The sequence below is a fragment of the Vipera ursinii genome (genome assembly GCF_947247035.1).
Source record: "Vipera ursinii genome assembly, chromosome: 1".
NCBI classification, from domain to species: Eukaryota; Metazoa; Chordata; class Lepidosauria; order Squamata; family Viperidae; genus Vipera; species Vipera ursinii.
In genome coordinates this window covers 99,499,558-99,522,123 of record NC_139512.1, presented here as the reverse complement: position 1 = coordinate 99,522,123, position 22,566 = coordinate 99,499,558, and the positions used below count along the sequence as shown (strand labels likewise).

Genomic DNA, 22,566 nt, shown 5'->3' with positions numbered 1-22,566 from the left:
GCAGGACAAGAAGCAATGGATGGAAACTAATCAAGGAGAGAAGCAACCGACAACTAAGGAGAAACTTCCTGACAGTTAGAACAATTAACCAATGGAACAACCTGCCTCCAGAAGCAGTGAATGCTCCAACACTGGAAGTTTTTAAGAAGAGACTGGACAGCCATTTGTCTGAAATGGTATAGGGCAGTGATGGCAAACCTTTTAGAGACTGAGTGCCCAAACTGCAACCCAAAACCCACTTATGTATCATCGGGTGTCGGGTGGTCGTGGCCCATTGGCTGGATGTGGCCAATTGGGTGGGCATGGCTGCGGTGGTAACGGCAGACTGGGTGGGACTAAAAAGTTCAATCAATCAATTCAAACTTTGCGATATCCTGCGAGAAGTTGAAATTGATTGACTGATTGAACCTTTTTTTTTTTTTTTTGCACACAGCGGAGGCCTAAAGCGAAAAGGTTTTATAAAACCCAGCTGAAGGCCCAGGACTGGGGCGACGGCGCATATGCCCACAGAGAGGGCTCTGCGTGCCACCTGTGGCACGCGTGCCATAAGTTCGTCACCACGGGTATAGGGTTTCCTGCCTGAGCAGGGGGTTAGACTAGATGATCTCAAAGTCCCTTCCAACTTTTATTATTATTGGTTGTTGTTCTTGTTCTTCTTGTTGTTATTATTATCTTCATTAGACTAGATATACCCAATTCCAGCAACCGTTCATTATGTGTTTTAGCCTCCAGTCCCCTGGTCATCTTTCTTGCTCTCAGGTAGATTTATATACAATGTATAAATCCATAATCTAGCTACACACTATAAAACCTTACAAAAGGGGGGAAACAATCTTAAAGTAACAGTTCTTCTGAAATAATTTCATCACTTTAAAAACAATCGATTATGATGCAGGTACCTTGTTTAGGTACCTCTTCACCCACATCCAAAACTATATTTTATTTCCATTACAATTGCTTTGTATTCTCCATGGTCACTTCTATATTCAGAATATCTTATCATCTGTGTATCATTTATTAATTTTCTTGGTCATTTATCATAAGTGAGCATATGAAAAATAGCTTTTATCCGTGGGCTGTTAGGCTTTTAAATGGGACATAATCTCTGTGAACGTATGCAGAATTGACTTGGGAGGCCGGTGTGTGGTGTAGTTGGTTCACATGGTGTGGTAGGATGGTTTGTTGTCACTGTGTGTTGGGGGGAGAGAGCACGGGGGGAGGCTCAGCTAATCTCAATGTACACATGTTGTACTTTGACAATAAAGGTTTATTATTAATTGTTCTTTTAGATTTATATAAATACATACTTTTGCCATGAATATGTCTGAATACTCCTAAATACATACCACTTGATTGAAGCAAACAGGCCTTTTAAGTAAATATTCACCAAACAATTGCTATTTCATTCTTGGGGCTCTGAAGTGAGATAATTGCTAGAAAGATTATCTTAAAGTTTTGCAGCAGATAATGAGGTTATGCAAGAAGGAACTGAAATGACCGCTATAAATGTTACCATTCTAAAAAAAAAACCTGAACAAAAGGAAGTAATGTGAGAAAAGTAAGCATGCTGTAGTTGCATGTATTGATGTGTAAATGGAGAAATGTTAAAGCAAGATTTTTTAAACTGTATTATGTGGAACGACTAAGGAGGAGGAGGAATTCACATTTTTGCACATTTGTTGGGTTGGAGATATCAAATTATGAAATGAATACATATGAAGTTGAAAATTGGTTTAAGAATGTACTAAAAGTGAAAGATGATGGCAGCAAAGCGTGAAATCAGGCCTGAAATCACAGATCAAACCATTAACAGAGCAAGAAACAGAAGGAGCAACTCAACATTACTACTACTACTTCCATGTCAGAGGCACCAAAATGCTTCCGTGGTGGAAGGATTTGCTGGCGATAGTTGCCTGGGGGATGCCCAGTTGGCTCCTTTCACATCCCCATGAAGCTCCTCACCAAAGTCGTTCCACATTTATCTACATGTGGTCACTGCTTTCGAACTGATGGGTTGGCAGGAGCTGGAGTGTGTGACAGGAGCTCACCCCATCCCACGGCAGCAACTGACTCTCAAACGCAAGTCTGTCAACAGTCAGCCCATCATCCTAATCTCGTGAGCCACCACACTTCATCAACTCAACATTAATACACTTTATTATTTTGATCATTCCCTTTCTAAGCAAGCAGCAAGTCTCATTTAACTAATGAGGAATAGAATTTACAGTACTTATGAGAAAACATGATTTGGTGTGTACTCATTTATTTTCATTACATTGCTTTTACGGAGGCAGTCTGTTGAGTCAAAGATTGGCTATAAAAATTTTACCAAGAAAATAAAAGTGGCTTCTGTAATGAGTCACTCTCAATAATGAACATAAGAGAAACAAAGAGAGCAAACTAATTAGAAAGAAAGAATGGGCGATTTGTATATCACCTGGCTACTATATATGTGGCTGTTTTTTACTTATTTTTCTAAGTGAAAATTATTTATGATCTCCTGTCAAAATATGCCCTCCTGTTCTCTACTTCAAAGCATATACAATTGTAGTCTGTGTATCTCAACTGCACCTTGGTCCACCAGTAATTTTTTGCAATGACATTGAAAAATCAACATAAAGGTCACGGTGCGACTAATTACCTTCCTATATCCCGTAGTCCCAATGTTTTCTATGGGCTTTACTTCTCTCTTATTCATATGTAAAACTGGAAATTGGACAGCATGGTACATATTAAAATTGAAATACAGATCTTACAAGTATACATTCATAGATGTCTGGAATAAATGTAAATGTTGTATTCACCTAGGGACTGCATTTTATTAATACATTGCATATTTCCATTTTGGAACAGATACTTGCAAGTGTATGTTCCAAAATGGAAATATGCAATGTATTAATAAAATGCAGTCCCTAGGTGAAAATGGTTTTGACATATATCAGGTTTTGTTTATCAAGTTGTTCCCAAGGAGAAATCTTGCTATCTCCATAGGAAAAGGCAGACAAAACTAGCTTTACACAAAATGATAAATATACTTAAGATACATGACTGAGACATTGATTCTGAAATTCCTCCTAAGAATCTACTGGTGGTTTTTTTAGGGATAGTCATGACTATTCCTTAATTGCAGCTAAATTTGGGGTCTCATAAGAGGACATTAGGCCAGCAAACTTTTTCCAAGTTTTTTTTCAGACATAACTGACCTTGTAATAATTTGATCTAGCTGTCTTTAATTTTGTAATCTGCTACTTACTTTCCAGTGTTGTTATGACACCTGAAGTTCCAATAAGTATCTATTTTGTGATTTATTGATAGCATGAGAGCGTTGGATATATATCTTCAGCAAATTTTATGTGCAAGCTACAATTTTTTTTAAAAAAATATGCCATGTTCCTTGGAAGAAATATACGAGACTATTACAGAATGTTCACATCTGTTTTGAATCTATTACATTTTTTTAAATGTTTGATTAAGGTTAACGGAGAATATCCATCCAACTCCCTTCTTCTGGACTTGGAGTAGCTTAACACACAGTGATTTCTTATTATTATTTCTATTTATTTAATCAATTTATATCACTGATCATTTCATATTCCTAACTCTGGGTAACTTACAATAAAATAGAACTTCATAAACTGCAAACGCTACAAGAAATAAAAACACACAGCAGCCAGAATCATAAAATAACTGTTAGTACAATCAGGATACAGGCAGTGACACACACCTGGGACCCCAGACTTGGGTAAGGTAAAGGTTCCCCCGCACATGTGTGCTATTCGTTTCCGACTCTAGGGGCCGGTGCTCATCTCCGTTTCAAAGCCGAAGAGCCAGCGCTTGCCCGAGGACGTCTCCGTGGTCATGTGGCCGGCATGACTAGACGCCAAAGGCGCAGGGAACGCTGTTACCTTCCCACCGTAGTGGTCCCTATTTTTCTACTTGCATTTTTACGTGCTTTCGAACTGCTAGGTTGGCAGAAGCTGGGACGAGTAACAGGCGCTCACTCTGCTACGCGGCACTCGGGATTCGACCCGCCAAACTGCCGATCTTCTGATCAACAAGCTCAGCGTCCTAACCCACTGAGCCACCGCATCCCAGACTTGGGTATAAAAACATATTTTCAAGGCCTTGAGGACGGCCAGAAGGGTCCAGGTGGGGACCAGTCCCATCTCCAAAAGGTTTGATAGTCTTAAAGAGTAGGCATCAAGGCAGAAAAGGCTCTCCTGCTAGATCGAGTAAGATGACTAGAAACAACCGGGAAGAGAGTGTCCCATGAGTAACCTATAAGTGCCAATCCATGAATGGCTTTACAAGTGACTACCAACACCTGGCATTGATCCTGGAAACATACTGAAAACCAAGGCAGCTTACAGAACAGTAGTATCACTTGCACCGAACAGCCAAAATGTTAACTGTCCCTGTCATCGCGTTCTGCACCAGCTGAAGATTACAAATATTCCTCAAGGGCAGCTCCACGTAGAGCACATTGCAGTAGTTCAATCTAAAGAATCATTTTAATAGACTCACTATCTTTCCCCTATAATCCTTAAAGCAATATACAACTTTAGATGAAAACAAACGAACAGAAGCTTTGGCAGAGTCCACAGAATTGTTGTTCCATCAATTCAAAATCACTTTCATTAGACACCCATATGCATTCAAGACAAGGACATTATGGGACTGTAAGGATAGATTAATATCATTATAACAGAGTAGTTGCATACCAAAATAATCTGTAATTATAACAGAAAATATATTGAATATATTTAAAAAAAACTTTGTCTATAATCCTCACATGCTTTACGTTGGTATTATTTCTCTATTAAGTCCTGGATCTTAGTTTCCAGCATATGACATTTCTAATGACAACGCCTTATTTTAGAGGCAACAGTCTGATTTTCATCTAGAAGAAAAACATTGTTACTCAAATAAGCGATCTTCACAATGGTCAACAATACTTCCTGTTCTTTCTAAACAAAATTTAAAAATGTCACATACTATTCTGCAAATATTTGATACAAAAAATACATAATATTCTGTTCTGAACAAAAGTATCCAATACATCACAAAAAGTTTTTTTTCCTTCTCCAGTCATCTTGCAACTTAGCATAAATTAATATACATTGCATGTCCCAAAAAGATATTTGCTGATTCTGAAAGCTCTGTGTGAATACGGTAGGCGTATGTGTTTCTTAAAAGTGCACCTCCTGGATTAGGGCATTCTGACTCTTCAAAAGCCAGATTCAATGAACTGTGAAGAAAAACAAAGCTGCCAAACCGTTCAGCTCTGTGAAAGATTCATGAAGAAATAGCAGTGACATCCAAGTCTCAATGACCCATAGAAAGTCCAACTTCAAATTTGTCGATTTGCATTATGATACTGTATAGCGTTTGTCTGTAAAATGATGCAAAATGACCAAATTCCTTGTTTCATTTCCCCCACCCTCCAAAAAAATGAGGCCTTGCTCACAATTTTCTTCTCTAGTCTCATGGAAATCAGTTAATAGATGACAGCCGTATGATCCAAGGCTCTTTTTTCTTTGTTAAAATTTAAGATCACATAAACGAGAGCAAACTAGATTCCTCCACTGTACAGGTAAACCTCAACCTATGACCGTTCATTTAATAAAGGTTTGAAGTTATGATGGCGCTTTAAAAAACAACTTACAGTCCTCGCACTTATGACCATCATGGTCATGTGATCAAAATTCAGGCACTTGGCAATCAGCATTATTTGCAACTGCTGCAGCATCCCAGGGTCACGTGATCACCATTTGCAACCTTCCCAGAGGGCTTCTCCCCAGCAAAGTCAATGGGGAACACTTGATTTGTTTAACGACCACATGATTCTCTTAACAACCATGGCAAAAAGGCTGCACCACTGAGCCGTGACGGTGCAGTGGTTAGAATGCAGTCCTGGAGGCTACTTCTGCTGACTGCCAGCTGCCTGCAGTTAGGCAGTTCGAATCTCACCGGCTTAAGGTTGACTCAGCCTTCCATCCTTCTGAGGTCGGTAAAATGAGGACCCAGATTGTTGGGGGCCATATGCTGACTCTGTAAACCGCTTAGAGAGGGCTGTAAAGCACTGTGAAGCGGTATATAAGTCTAACTGCTATTGCTAATATCAGGTGTGACTCACTTAACAACGGCATTGCTTAGTGACAGAGGTTCCATTCCCAATTGTGGTTATAAGTCAAGAACTGCTTGTAATTCAACAGCCGTACCAAAAATCACTGGATCACTGATGCTTAGTGCTTTAAAAACAAGGCCTACCATCACTAAGTTAATTGGTAAGGGGGAGACTAAACTCTTCTCATTCGAAGCTCTCTTCGTTGGATCACTGGAAAGAAGAGGAAAGCGGTAGAATTTGGTAAATGTCCCACTGTGAAAATCTGAAACTTTAGTAGCTTCAGTTCTAGTATGTATGATTATAATCAATTTGGCCACACATCATTCCCACCATTGTTACATGAACAGACAAAAAGGGGCAGCCCTAATTTTAGGCACAATGAGGCAACTGTTTCATCTGAGAAGTGTTGGAAGGGTTGCTATTGACAGATCTTCTGGCCATCCCTCCTGGATCTTCTGCTGGTGGACTGATCCACATGTGCCACACATCTTACCCCATCTAAATTAACCTGCTGCTCTGAGACCCAGCCAAAGATATTGCCGCTGTGGATGCTTCCATCCTGAATAAAGCATGGCTCCTAATAGGTTTGCTTTTTTTATATATGAAAAGGGAAAGGGGGCATAATCTTATCCTTTGCTTAAGCCTAAACACAATCTTAGTCAACCTTGAAAATACCGTAGGACTTGCTTTCCTGTTACCAGTTTACTATTCAGCTTTAGCGAGGAAGGTAATGCATGCATATTATTGAGAAATAATGTACTTAGGTATTTATCTTTGAACTTTTGCAGGTTACATACCCAGGTATTGTTTAACATCCCAATACTTTTCTGTAAGAAAGACCACTTTCTCCTTCAGATAGAATCATGTCAATTCAGATTGAACCTATTAAAGAATTAATTGTGATAACCCTAAAAATGCAGGACATTACTCTCACTTATACAGGTCCAGTGCTTCATTGTGATCTGGTGCTGTTACTAGATCATACTAGCCTATTAAGGTGGAACTAAAAAGAGCCACTTTCAAGTGTAAGCATTAAGAAGTTGATTGATTCTTTGCCTCTCCTCAGAGCCTGCCATTTCTCTCTGTATACACACACACACACACACACACACACACACACACACACACACACGTAATTCAGACTTCACCTTGAGACTTCAAACAGGATTTTGTCAAAAATTAAATGTAAGCCAAGGATTCTTTCACTTTGCCTTGAAATTAGCCAATTCATCATCATAGCCGTTTGGAAGTTATATACTTTTCAAACTGAGTTCTGGAAAGTACCGTACTTTGCAGGACAGGAGGAAAATAACATGCTAAACAGGTTATCTGGCCAAGCCTTTAAATAGGATTATAAAGAACAGCTTTTCCTCTTGACTTAACAAAAGCTTAAATACTTGAAAAATATTTGATTGACCTTGGCATCAGTTTTGCAAATTAGTTTCCCCCAGCTGGTTGTAAATCTCCAAGAAATACTAAAATATCCACTACTGACACCACATAACAATATTATTTACATTAGTTGTCTGCAATTCATCTAGCAACAAATGAAAATCAGGAGGGAAAGTTCATACTATCAATTCTGGACTGAGACGGAGTAACATATGTACAAACAAGGGACAATCATACCGCCTGGAAACTTCTATTGATTTCACTGAGTTGTCTTGGTTCAATTAGTTTGTGCTTATTTTTATCAATTAACAACTTAAGATTTAAATACAGAGCTGGTGGCTTCCACAACAATCTCTGACTCCAACTCTGTGCTTTCTTTGGTTTTTGGAATTGTTTAAAGGCAGCAAAAGTACGCTTAAAGTAGTTTGATATTTGTTCAATTTTCATATTATGTTAATTTTTACTTGTGCAAGATACAAGAATCAAGCTTAAAATTCAGGATGAAGATCCAGACAAGTGGTTTAAGAAAACACATTATTTCTTAATCCCGTAGTTTAGTCCAAAGGTAAGAAAACTGAGCTGGAAATAGGAACTATAGTTTACAAATACAAAGACCATAATCAAACTAGGGCTTTTAAGAAATTATGTGCCTACTTCATGATGGGTTCCACATCACCCCAAACACCAAACAAGCAAGCTACCACATTTTAGCTTAGCATATTACATGAGGCTAATTAATCACTGAAAAGGGACGCGGTGGCTCAGTGGGTTAGGACGCTGAGCTTGTCGATCAGATGGTTGGCAGTTTGGCGGGTCGAATCCCAAGTGCTGCGTAACAGAGTGAGCGCCTGTTACTCGTCCCAGCTTCTGCCAACCTAGCAGTTCGAAAGCACGTAAAAATGCAAGTAGAAAAATAGGGACCACTACGGTGGGAAGGTAACAGTGTTCTGTGTGCCTTTGGCGTCTAGTCATGCCAGCCACATGACCACGGAGACATCCTCGGACAAGTGCTGGCTCTTCGGCTTTGAAACGGAGATGAGCACCGGCCCCTAGAGTTGGAAACGACTAGCACGCATGTGCGGGGGAACCTTTACCTTTTTAATTAATCACTAAATCACGATTAAGTAAACCATGGCTCAGGGAGTTATATGAATATAACATGTGCATTCTCCTGCATATGCCAGAAACTGATGTTAGTATGTCCACCTTGTAATCACTATCTCACTCCTCAAAATATATTTCAAAGCCTTTAAAGATGCAATTCTTCAGTAATAGAAAAAAAGCTTCCCTCAAATTATATTCTTTCTGGAATTGTCCACTCTTGTTAATTTTTATGGATTACAGGACTGTAATGTCAATTAACTATAAGACATAATCCTATGTTATATTCACATGTCACTTTTGAGGAAAGAAGTGCAATGGAAATGGGAGATTATGAATGTTTACAGTTAAAAAGAGGTACAACACCATTTTGTTCAATATTATTGAGGTTGACATTTACTGTAATACTAATTACCAGTATCTTGCATATTAAATTCTTGTGCTCTGTAGCTGAAGGAATAATAATAAAGTGAACTGTAGTTTTTCTTTTGAATGGTTTCTCTTAAATGCCTAATATCAGATTTTCTACTTTCTGAGGGAAGGGGCATTTGAGGGTTTCTTCTCATTATCTAGACTCTTAAAATAAAGTTTTAACTCCTCTCTCTCTTATAGAATTGAAATTAAAAAAGAATATAAAGAGAATGATTATGGAGCAAATAAACTACAGTTTATGATATTTCCAAACAGTGATCAACAGCAAGTAATACTATTGGCAGGGTTTGAAAGTGTAACACTTCCCATTAATTTTGGGACAGGAAGATCAGGGCACCCGATCTTTCAGGTTTCTTTATATGTATTATGTTTGTATTTACCTACTTAGTACATTTTCTATATTTGTATTAGGCTAAAATGTCTTATATTTGATTATGCTCCATGCCAATTGAGCAAAGCCATGTGAAGTGAGTGGGTGGCATCTTGTAATGTTAACTCAGATTCTTCTATTTGAGTTGAGGTTTATTAAACAAGTTCCATCCAACCTATCCTTTGCAGGGGAAACTTGTTGAGAAGTTGGTGAAAAGTCAACTTATAGAGAATCCTAAAAGCAGATTTTCTCGGCGTGATCTCAAACATGAGATGGGAACAGTCCTGGTTATGCTAGCTAGAATTTTTTCAGGACATGGAAGGAAGGGTTCCTTCTCCTGGCCTTTCAGATTTTTCAACCACATTCAAAACCATTATCCATTATATTATTGTGGCCCATCTAAAATTACTTGGGGATGTAGACACTGTTCCTCAATAGTCCCATTCCAATCTGAGTGGCCAGTTTCAGTTGCAAACAAGGAGAGAAGCAATCAAGCCTGCTGTTCCTCCACTCCCTACAACCCCCTGCTTCTAATAAGTTCTTATTAGCTTTAATTTATCAACAAGCTTTCTCCAAGCCCGGGTGTTCAGAATTGCTGACACCTCTCTTCCCAACTTCCCCAACCTCTACATCCTCAAGATGGAGAATGCCATATAAAAGGTCAGGAAATAGGAATCAACACATTTAGTGATGCTGAAGTTGAGAGGGTTATCTTATTTTTCCCATAATAGTGCTTGGTATTATCTAGACCCGTACCAATCGGGTTTCAGGCCCGGGCACAGCACGGAGACGGCATTGGTTGCGCTGGTGAATGATCTCTGGAGGGCTCGGGACAGGGGTCATTCCTCTGTTCTAGTCCTATTAGACCTCTCAGCGGCTTTCGATACCATCGACCATGGTATCTTGCTGCGGCGTCTCAGGGGATTGGGAGTGGGAGGCACGGTATTACAGTGGTTCTCCTCCTATCTCCAGGGACGCTCGCAGTCGGTGTTGACAGGAGGGCAGAAGTCGACCGCGAGGTCTCTCGTTTGTGGAGTTCCTCAGGGGTCGGTCCTCTCGCCTCTCCTGTTCAACATCTATATGAAACCGCTGGGTGAGATCATTCGTGGCTTTGGAGTTGGGTATCATCAGTATGCTGATGATACCCAGCTTTTTCTTTCTACCCCAAACCACCCCAGTGATGCCCTCAACGTGATGTCCCGTTGCCTGGAGGCGGTTCGGGTCTGGATGGGGAGGAACAGACTTCGACTCAACCCCGACAAGACCGAGTGGCTTTGCATACCTTCATCCCGGGTCTATTCGGATATTCCATCTCTTTCGATGGGGGGTGAATTATTACCCCCCGTAGATAGGGCTCGCAACTTGGGAGTCCTCCTAGATTCACGGCTTACCTTGGAAGATCACATGGTGGCCGTGACTAGGGGGGCTTTCGCCCAGGTTCGCCTGGTGCGCCAGTTGCGGCCCTATCTAAGCCGGGATGATTTGTGCACGGTCACTCACGCGCTCGTGACCTCTCGTCTAGACTACTGCAACGCTCTCTACATGGGGCTTCCCTTGAGGACCACCCGGAGGCTCCAACTGGTACAGAATGCAGCCGCGAGAGTTGTGTTGGGAGTGTCCCGATACTCCCATGTGACACCTCTGCTCCGTGAGCTGCATTGGTTGCCAGTTGTCTTCCGGGTGAGATTCAAGGTGCTAGTAATGGTGTTTAAAGCCCTTCATGGCATGGGGCCGGAGTACCTCAGGGAACATCTGCTGCCGGCATCAAGCTCCCTGCGCCCTGTGCGTTCCCACAGAGAGGGCCTCCTCAGGGTGCCACCGGTCAGAGAATGCCGTCTTGTGGCCCCCAGGGGGAGATCCTTCTCTGTGGGCGCCCCGGAGCTATGGAACCAGTTACCGGTTGAGCTCCGGACGGCGCCCGATCTGCGCTCCTTTCGCCGCGATCTGAAAACATACTTGTTTGAGCAAGCCGGCCTGGCATGAGGGGGATTGGTGGGGTTTTTTATCATTTTTATTGGGTTTTTATTATGTATTAACTGTATTTTAATCGGGCATGTATTTAATTATCTTTTAATTTTTGTACATTTCTGTGTATTATTCTTGCCCTGTACACCGCCCTGAGTCCTCAGGGAGAAGGGCGGTATAGAAATATTAATAAATTAAATTAAATTAAAAATTATTAAGACAGTTTCTTAAATACAGGAATGTGTAAACCTGCCCAATCACTATTAGAAAAACAAAAATATATTCTACATTCGTTAGGGTGGGCCATTTCATTTTGATTTATATGTCCTTTTGGTTGTTTCACTTATAATGTGGCAACGGGGTAGCCTGCAAAACTTGCAACAAATCTTACACACTTCAAACAATGAAGGTATAATATCTAAGGCCTTAAATGACATCTTACTTCATATTCTAATTTGAAAGTAACGTTTCCATGCCACCTGTCATAAGGAAAGCAGCCTCCAAGTCAAACTAGTCCTCCCTCTGAGGGTAAAATTCTGTCTAGAGATTAAAAAGGACTAGAAAACTTTCTTTGTCTGCTTTTCCTTCCCCCCCCCCATTATAAACCAGTTTTTCCCTTTCACCTCATCTCTAGATCTGGCTACCTAGTAAACAAACAAACCTTTGGGAGTCTGTAGCTCAGCCAAGCTGAAATGGATGCTAGAAAGCCACTAGTCAATTCCAGGAATGAAACAAAAATGAACTTTTGCCAAAAGAAGATAAGGTTCCATATAACACAACCCACGGTTAAAAAGAGATAAAACATTCCCCAAAAAAACCCCCCTCCTAATGCAATGCTAACTGCAGCCAAACAACTCAGTTTCCAAACTTGCCTGTGGTAAACTCCTCATCCAGGACTCCAGTTAACTTCCCAAAAAAGTCGAAACTTTTCTGGTTCAGAAGCCTGACAAAACCTTTTTTTATTTTCTATTGGCCCTCAGGAGTCAGGTGACTCCTTCTGTGGACATGGTTGGCTTGTGATTGTATGGGCCCACTGCTCCCACTACACTAACCTAACAAATGAAATTTCTAATTATTTTCTATTAACATTATGACTTTAAATTTTTATAGTTCAATATACGTCGGTACTGCACGTTATTTTGTATGGCCTCACTTAGAACAAATACGTGAAACTCTTCCGAAGAACTGTTAAAACCATACTTTAGTTGTATTTTTGAAAGGAAAGTGCACAAGAAATGAATATTAGTATATTCAGATTACTGTATTTTGTTATGTACTATTAGAAATCCACTATTAATCTAAGCCATGGGACTAGAATGGATGCCTACTCCAAATCACTTTATTGAAGAAGGATTTTCCTATCTAAATATTTAATATATTTATAAAGTATAAGAATACTGTCTATGTTTAAACAAGATAAATAAAATTAGTGTAGAGACACTTCCAGAAAAATCTTTTATTGTGCAGTCCTCAATGCCTCACTCATTAAATTTGGAGCAGGGATCTGTGTATGGGCAGGGGTGTGTGTGTCTTTTTATTTATAACATCTTATGCATTTTTTCCCCACCATTCACAACAACAACAACTTTATTGTCACTTTGAATGCACACCAATCGGCATACATCAAAATGAAATTTCATTGCATACAGCTCTCAAAGGGTCACCAACTCCGATATACACTCCTTTTTCGTGGCCAGCTCAAGTTACAGATCTTCCATTTTAGTCTCTAGGCAGCAAATGATGGCAAACAGGACAGATGGAAATGGAGCTCCATGTGGATTAGCCCTCAAATTAGCTTGTATTCCTGCACAACAACCTTGCCTCCTTTTCTTTTTCTGATCCTGTCTCTTTCACCTTTTCCTTAAAGAGGCCTTGATTCGTTCTGGAGCACACTGCCGCCACCACTACCAACTCCTCCAAAAGCCTTTCTCCCATCTTCTGGGCCTGCCGACAGCCTCATCCAGTTCCTTCGCTCCATAAGTCCCAGGACCTCTCCTCCTCTGCCTCCTTCAGAAACAGCCCTGATTTGCAATAGAATCCGTCGCTGGGCCAGCAGTCAGATCTTGCTGCCGGCAGAACACTTTCAAACAATGCCATCAATTTTTAACGCTCTCACCAACAGTTCTGAAATAGCTAGAAACTCGCCATGCCAGAAAAGATTGTCTGTCGTATGTCGTATGTTACCTTAGTTCCAACACGTTGCTCAAACACATTAAAACCTTCCTATATCCCTTAATATCCCTCTCAAAACTTTTCACCTTCGAGAGCCAATGCAGCCGCAGCCGATCCAGGTGCCGCCATCTTAGAATTCATTGGGTTATTTCATCATAAAAAACAAAGAGACCAAGATCAAATAACTGTACATTGCCTTTGAGATTAGAAGTCAAAATGTCAAACTTAAAAAAAACTACTCAGTCACTATATGGTTTACAAGTCACAATGATTGAGCACATACTGTACTGTACCATTTTAAAAGCATAGTAGATAAGATTATACCAACAAAGGGGAGGCTATCCAACCATTATTGAATTGGAAAGGTTAATGTTCCTTCTCTTCCAGTTTAAGTCAGATAGTAGAGGAGAAAGTTTGTTTGAGCTTTCCTCAAATTCTGAAACTCATCTAGTAAAGCATATAAATAACTGCTACACCCTTTGACATTTCCAGCCTTTTTTGCTTCATGTTCAGGGTGGAACTAATGCATCTCTACCTTCCACAATGCTGCATGTCACTCTTACCAAATCTATATTACCAGAAGGAGAATATTGCATAGGATACTTACTGACTGAAGCAGCTCTATCCCCTTAAAATAGTTCATACAAAGGAACATTACCTGCTGGATCAGATCAATAACCTAGTCTACCTAGTACAGGTAATCCTCAACATACAACCATTCTTTTAGCAACCGGGACTGAAAAAAGTGACTTACAATTAACCCTCACACTTACGACTATTGTAGCATCCCTCTAATCATGCAATCAAAATTTGGGTCCTTGGCAGCCAGCATATATTTACAACAGGTAGGAACATCCCATGGTTATGTGATCAGCATTTGCAATCTTCTCAGCCAACTTCCAATAAGCAAAGTCAACGGGGGAAACTCGATTTGCTTACCAACCACATGATTCACTTAACAACCATGGCAAAAAGGATCCTAAAATTGGGTGTCACTCATTTAACAACTGCCTTGCTTAGCAAAGGAAATTCTGGCCCCAACTGTGGTCATAATTTGAGGACTTCCTGTACTGTACCCAAATTTTTGCAACCATTTTATAAGAATTGAATTTATTTGAAAAGGGCAGATTTTGGGGAGAGCTAAATAGATTCCATTGGCATAGCACTCCATGGCTGGAATGCAGATCATAAGACTTTCTTAGACTGAGGCTTTGTCAAATGGTCCAGAAGTCATCCCCTGATCTTGATAAGAAAACAATGCTGGCAGGTAGATCATTAGTTGCAGCACTACTAAAAGTTTTTTAAGGGAGTGGCTTGCTCTAATAAAGCCTGGAGGTGAATTCCAAGATTTAGAAATTTATCTATTGAATCAAACCCTTCTAAGGTTGATGATATGTCAAGCTTGAAGAGTATGAATATTTCCTGGAATGAAAGTGAAGTGAAATTTGTCTTTGAGCACGTCTATATATCTGAGTGTTTTTGTGTGCAAATATACCCATGTGCATGTGATACTGGGGAAATTTAAGGGAAAGATGAATAGGGCTCAGGGGAAAATATCTGTGCGATGAGGAAATCCTGGTGTGGCTTCCAGAAAATTTAACCCAGCGTTTCTGAATCTTAGGAGGCATGAACAGAGGCTGCCTGGGGAATTGTGGAAGCTGAAGTCCATGCCTCTTAAAGTTGCCAAGATTGAGAAACACTGCTTTAACCAATAGTCTCCTGTATTCAACGTATCTTTCCAGCTCTCCTTTCTTGTATTCTGAAGTTGCTTAAGAGAAAAGACAATAACGGTACATGGAAGGAAGGGTTCTGATTTCTGCATCCCAGTTTCACTTAACTTTTTTTGTAAGATTGTTGGGAGTGTTTCATATCGAGTGTAAAATGATTTAAACCTGTCACTGCTATGCTATGGTGTCCACTTTGTATAACATATAATTGACAGTACAGACCTTTTAAGTATTTGGTGTCAGTGGCTTGAAACAACTTCAAGAATAATACTGTGCATTTGCATCATCCTCCGGATGCATATACATGCAAGAATCCAGAGTCATCCAGACACATTTTCAGACATGCCTTCAAGCATTTGGCACCTATATATACTGTATATCTGACTAAAACTTCAAAAGGCCAGGATTACGATCTTCTTACTCATTAGTTCATGAGAAAGCAACATAAATGCCTCAACACTGATCTCAAATCAGTTACATATGATTAAAGCTATTATTTTGTATTATAGAACAGAAAAAATATATACTGTAAATGTTAAAGTTTTGAAGTTTTTAAAGAGACAGTTTGGTCTAGTGGTTATGGTACCAGGATAGAAGCCAAAATACTGTGAGTTCTAGTCTGTCTTAGGCATGAGAGCCAACTGGGTGACCTTGCACTGACTAGTGACTACTTTCTCTCAGTCCAACCCACCTTGTAGGGTTGCTGTTTTGGGGAAAATTGGAGGAAGAAAGACTATTAGGAATGGTCACCGCCTTGAGTTATGTATAAAACATATAAGGGGAAGGAAGAAATTGTGCTCCAATCTTCTGCATGTCCTTCCCAAAACAAGACCCATTGAATTCTGTGGAGTTTACCTCTAAGGTTGCAACCTAAATGTTACCTAATACAACAAAACAGGGCCTTGCTATGGGCAATGATAAACCATTGTGTACACACTATGTCAAAACTATATCATGCAACATTCCATTCTTGCCTCTTTCATTTAACCTAGGCAGATCAAAAGATGGATGTTGTGGTTTTCTTTTTTTATGAGCCAGCTATGATAGTGCTATAATGAATGTAGCAACAAATGGAAAAAAGCTACTTAATTTGTGAACCTTACTATTATTTTTAATCAACTTGCAGAAAGGAGAAATAGGCCATCCTAATTTGACATTATGCTGGCAGGCCCACCAGCCCCAATCAGAAGTGTCTTTCATTGTGCAGAGGAACACAAAGGGCCCTCTGTTTGAGCAACGCAAAAAGAAAGCTAAAATCTTGCAGGCTACTCCCCATGTCAAAGGCTTGATCTGAATGCATGGAGGAGACTTACTGGTTACAGAAGTATAACAATCAGTTAACAGAACTTTGGTCTGTTAAATTTCAGCAAGCTTCTCCTATACCCTTACTCACCCCTATTGCTTGGATAGCCTTGGTTATCCAAATTTCATTATTCCTAACATTTCTACATAGAAGCAAGAGGAAAACCTGGAGCCAACATCATTTTAAAAAGTATCCTGCTGGATGGCAACCACTTTGCATGTCTGGATTAGTTTTACATTTTGCAGTCCTTGCTTTGGACAAAGTAAAAAGGCGATGGGGTGGCAATGTTATTTAGGATATTAGAAAATGAGGAGGAGAGAAACTTAGGCATGGAGTATAAATGTACCATATTCATACAATGATAAGAATGTGAATAATGAGTATAGTTCTTAGTTGATCATCCATTATAGCTTCAAGAATTCTAAATTATTACTGTCAATCTAGTGTATTTGGTTGTATATTAGATAGCATGGGTTTGTTCGAACAACAGGTTGTCTGGGTTTATTATACATTAGCTGACTGTTCTTTCCTCTGGAGGTACCTATTATAAAATCATAGCCTGAGGCATTTCTTTTAAATCTTTAATTGCTCATCTAAACTGAATTTTCTTAAACCTCTGCTTACATCTGCACACATAAGGAATTTACCATAAAAGGGGTTGAAAATCCTTGTTGCACTCTGCCTAAAAGAAAAGAAAAAAGCACTCACCCTTTATTAAGGAACAAGTCCTACTAGACAAACCAAAATAAACAAAACTGCAAAAACAAATAATAAGAACATTCTCACTGAACGTTGTGGAATACTCTGTTAAAATTATACTTCTGCTTTACCTCCATGGGAAATCCATTTAAGCCATCTTTATTTTAAATCATCAACCAGCAACAATTCAGATTCTCATGCAACAAGCTCAGATCAAAAACAGTTCCCCAAAATACATTCTTCTCAAGAAGCATATTCTACACACAGACACACATAAAACAAACACTGGATATATATTTTTTGTCACACTGACTTTTGTTCACACAGATCAAATGCAATACTCAAATAATACTCAAACTGCAGCTGTAGGTATCTCAGCCACCAGAAAAGTACAGCAAACTTTGAGTGAGACCATCTCCTTTGAGGTGGTTTTAAATCTGTCACTGCCAGGCACCAGAAAATGTCCTAATTTCTCCCCTTCTCTCTGCTGTTTGGAATGTATCTTATAATAAAACGGAAGAAATCCGAGTATAAAATTCACCGAGCCCAAACATTCCCTACAGGGATTGTGGGGCTCACTACTTCCTCCTTCTTTGCCTAACAAAGTCCGACTGCTGAGTATGACATCACTCCTAAGATCTTGGGACTTCCAAAACATATGCTGACATCCCGTTCAGACTAAGCTGTCTAAGCAGGAAAGAGTCAGAGCGAAGCAGAAACAATGCAAGACGAAAGAGGCAAGAGAAACACAAAATGGAGAGTTTTCATTACCTGATAGAGAACAGACTTTCTTTTCCATGCCATGCTTGATTTTATATTTCCCAGACCAAAAATAAAATAAAAAATAAAAAATTGCCCTATTAACAGGAGGGACTGGGCCGCTGATTTGGAGTGAAATACCTGCTGTGATTCCCACAGCTCCTTCACATGACCTTTCACAGAGCAGAATTTATCCAAAATGATTGCACAGAGAGAGAGAGAGGGAGAGAGAAAGGGTGAGTACACAGACTGGCTGGGTTAGTTGTCATGGAGATCACTCTCCCTCACCCTCTCTCACACACATGCACCCTTGCTTTCTGCGCACTCTCTCACACACATACACTCATAAAGAGAGTCACCGTTTTGGAAGCCATCTATGAATCAGCACTTTTTAAATGCAATCTGTCCATCTTCTCCGATTCCTGTCATGAAAAACCATGGAGGAAAAACAACAACAGCCCTAGTCTGTAATTGATTATTACAGATTGGGAAAGATAATATGTTTTCAGCAAGTGATGTAGTGTAGACAGAAGGGGGCAGGGACAAGCTGCATTGCCAAAACTTATTATGCAATAAAATAGGAGTGCCTGCTGTTGAGTCACTGAAGGTGCAACCATATGTGGCCTATGACACGACAAATCTGGTATTTCTAACTTTGACATGGATTGGAAACACAATAGTAAGAATCTCAAGGTTAAAAAAACTACTGTTGCAGTAAGACGTACCTTATGGCTTAACTCCGTGTTTTTGCCGGGCCCTTAACGTCTGAGGATCTTCCTTGTCATCAAGACAAATATCCGGTATTTTTTCATCCTTCTGCAGTTAAAAAGAAATTCAGGAATGAGGTCACCTTGTGAAATACGATCCAACCATTTCTCTCAAATATTTTCCTTGCTTCCAGGATCCATTTGATTCAATGTACAGTACCACAAACGATAGCCACATTTCATCTCAAGTTACCATCTCTTTGCTTTAGCTGAACCTGGTTGTATTTGTTCATCTGTTCAATCAATGAAAGAAACTATACTTGGATATACATGCAATCAGTCCCAATGTTGTCAGATTTAGCCACTTTTCATCAGACATGACCAAAACAAACCCTTTCTTATTTCTCAGTAGACAGCAAATGTGCATCTCTTTGATAAGCTTTCTAGTTTTAAAATTTGTCTTCACCAATGGATCGGTTTTTATTAAAAAGAAATCCTAATATTTGAATATACAGTATAGTCAGTACAAAGGCTGTTAAAGTGGCATAATTACTGTTAGTTTGATTTAGATTTCTTAGGCATTTCATAGAGTTGTACCTGCTACTGACTTGGATACTAGATATCCTGAGATACGGTATATGGGATTCTAGTTCTCTGTATAAGGCTTACTCTAAGAGGAAGAGAAGGAGAAAGACTCTTTCCACTATAAGACCCAGGGCAAATCAAGTAAGACTTTGATAGATAACAAGAGTAACATGAAACCAGCAAGACTGAAGACCAAGCTCAAATAAAACAATCAGACCACTCTATCAGGATACTCAGCATACAGTAGGTAAAACATATTTTGAAAGCAAATTTTAAGTGTAGCAAAACTACAGTTTAAAAGGCTAAAATGTTCCCTTGGAAAAAAATAGTACAAGATAATTAGAAATGTAGATATATATTCACACACATAATCTAAAGATGTTATTAAACCTATGATTAGTAAAAATGTTTGAGATTTCCAAGGTGCTGTGTGCTCAAGTCAGTAATTCTGAGCAGGAAACTACTTACTTGAATTAGCTCTTCAGTTCTTAGGCTTACAACATACTTTTCCAGGAAAGCTCATGATTAGAATTACTAATTCTTTCATTCTTATTATACAAAGGTAAAATAATACTATACATAGTACTTGAAGATTGGTACACAATGTATATCTTTGTCATTTTTCACCTCCATTCTCTAGTTGTTTCCTTCAGGAACCTAGATTAATTTTTTTTTAAAAACCAACTTGTTGAATTTTGCTTGAATTTTGTTGATGTATACCCAAGGACTGAATAGGTCTACAAAACTGGGCTCCCAAAAAAGCCATTATATACAGTATTCCAGAGTGAGGGCCACCTCAAAAATCTACTTTTAAGCCCTCAGCCCCTCCAATATCCAAAGAGAGAGATGAGCTCAAAACATCAGTTTCTGAGTGAATTGCATAGGGAAGGCAGAGTTTACTTGGAAAAGACAGTCCTATATATAACATGGACCCATGCCATATAGAGATTGATACCATAAGTAAAAAATAGCACTTTAACTTGTACTCAAAAACATACTGGCAACCAATGCAGCATTTCAATGTACATGAAGCAATGCTGCAATGGCTTTCCACCAGCAGCATGTGAGGTGTATCAGTTGCAATTTCTGGGTGGTCTTCAAAAGCAGCCCCAGGTAAAGTATATCTAGCTAAAGAGAACATGCATAATGGTCACCTCCTGTTCAATAATTCTCATATTGGCCAATGTTGAGACTCTGGACACAGTTCTTTTGTTGTACAAATAGAACCCCCAAATTAAGGACTGCTTTTTCAGCAGCAGAACAATCTTGGTCATATTCAACATAGGGACCACACCCAAACCTGATGGCTTTTGGACAAAAATCAACTCTGTCTTGTTAGAATAAAACTTTAGTTTGTTTCATCCAATCTAGTTCCTCGGGGAAAAAACATCCACTGCACCTCCTCTCCAGTCAGAATGAAGATATACATCTGAGTATCTTCTGCCAGGAATCCTGTCACATCCTTGGAGTCCATACAATCAAAAGAATGCTGGATAGACAGTCAAATATTTTATCCGATTTATCCCCTTGTCTCTGCTTAAAAAGAATCTCAGCTAGAGCAAATACAAACAACTTTATCAGTAAACTGTCTTGCAAACATGCCTCAGCAGCCCGGGAAGAGGGGGGGGAGAATGTCCCATCTGTCCATTCCTAGTATGATACTGGCCACTTGCCAGCCAGAATTCATCAATGCAATGAGACAGCAAAGAAGTCTTAAATTGATGAATATAAGGATGAGAGCAATCAACCAATGGAACAACCTAATGATGAATCAATGAATCAACCTAATGATGAGAGCAATCAACCAAGAGAACAGAATGCTTTCAGAAGAGACTGAACAACCATTTACCTGAAATGGTACAGGGTCTCCTGTTCAAGCAGGGAGTTGGACTAGAAGACCTCCAAGATAGCTTCCAACTCTTTTATTCTATATAGGTACTCCTCACTTAATTTTTTTTTATTATTTTTATAAGTCAGTCAAGTGGTAAGCATATCTAAGACTCCTTATTTCTCCTATTTTTCCCACAAAGCCAACCCTCTGGGATGGGGTGGGCTGAGAAAGAGTGAATGGCTTTCATGCCTAAGGTGGGGCTACAACTCACAGTCTTCTGGCCTGTGCCTTATCCATTAGACCAATCATCTGATGTTATTGGGATTGGAATTTCCATCACTAAGCAATGTGGTCATAAAGTGCATGTCATATGACCATATCACTTAGCAACAACAATCCTGGCCGTCTTTGTTGCCATCATCGAGAGGATTGTGGGTCATTAAGCAAAGGCTTCACATGAATAGGACTTGCAACTTCCTGCTAGCTTCCAATAATCAAAGTCAATGGGGAAGCTGGCAGGAAGTTGCAAGTCCTGGTTTCAGCGAGTCGGTCCTTAGGCCGCTTGCAAGCAGGCCAAGGGACAGGTGAATATTCTGGAACACAGCTGGACAGGGGAGGGAATTCCAGGGACGTAGTGTCAAAAGAAACATAAGTTGAATGTAGTGGAATGAATTACTTTAAAAGTTTGTTTGGTAAAATGAGAAAATATAGGTTAGGAGATGAATTGGAACTTTATGAATGCAAATATATAAATATAGATGCAAGTGAATTGTATAAAAGAAATGCTTTGAGATGTATTTGCTGTTTAGACAGAATGAACAAGGATCAAACTGAGAAACAAATACAGTATATAAAGATAAAATAAAAGGTTTAGAGAAATTTAGAGTATCATGGTTGGATGGGATTGAGGAGATCCAGAAAAAAAGAGAGTTGAAAAGTTAAAACAAAAACCTATGTACAGCATTAATCAATATACAGATGTAGTATTGCAAAGACAGGTAATGTTATGGAGACATATGGCTAATTATGTTGGTGTAAACTAGGTATTTCCTTTCTCTTTTTCTAGCACTAGCACTGTTCACTTCTCTCAATATGAAGTGTGTGATCAATACCCAAGTATGTAATTATGTTTTACTACTATTTCCATTTATATTTTGTTTCCCCCCCCCCACAAGAATTCAAAAAGATATCTCTTTTTTTCTTTACAACATCCAAAGTAAGAATGTGTGACAGGTCATCCAGTGTGGCCCTTTAACCACCATGGCACCCTGCCTCCTCCTATCCACATTATAAAATAAAAATAATGTCAATTATACCAGCATCTCGTGCTATAGTATGGAAATATACAGCATCCTTTTTCAATCTTACTGAGCTCAAAGGGAACTTCTGCAAGACT

General features: G+C 39.4%; 1 protein-coding gene across 7 annotated transcripts in view; it reads right to left on the bottom strand.

Annotated features, from left to right (window-relative positions):
* Nucleotides 1-22,566, bottom strand: part of DENND2B (DENN domain containing 2B) — a 161,162-nt gene that overhangs the window by 107,828 nt on the left and 30,768 nt on the right. For 4 of the 7 annotated variants that reach the window (XM_083374321.1, XM_083374322.1, XM_083374320.1 and 1 more), the window contains exon 2: nt 18,773-18,863. The gene's annotated coding sequence lies outside the window, so the exon portion shown is untranslated. Of the gene's footprint in view, nt 1-18,059; nt 18,507-18,772; nt 18,864-22,566 lie in introns of those variants that run through there. The other 3 variants (XR_014493850.1, XM_083374319.1, XM_083374323.1) reach the window with 1 other exon arrangement.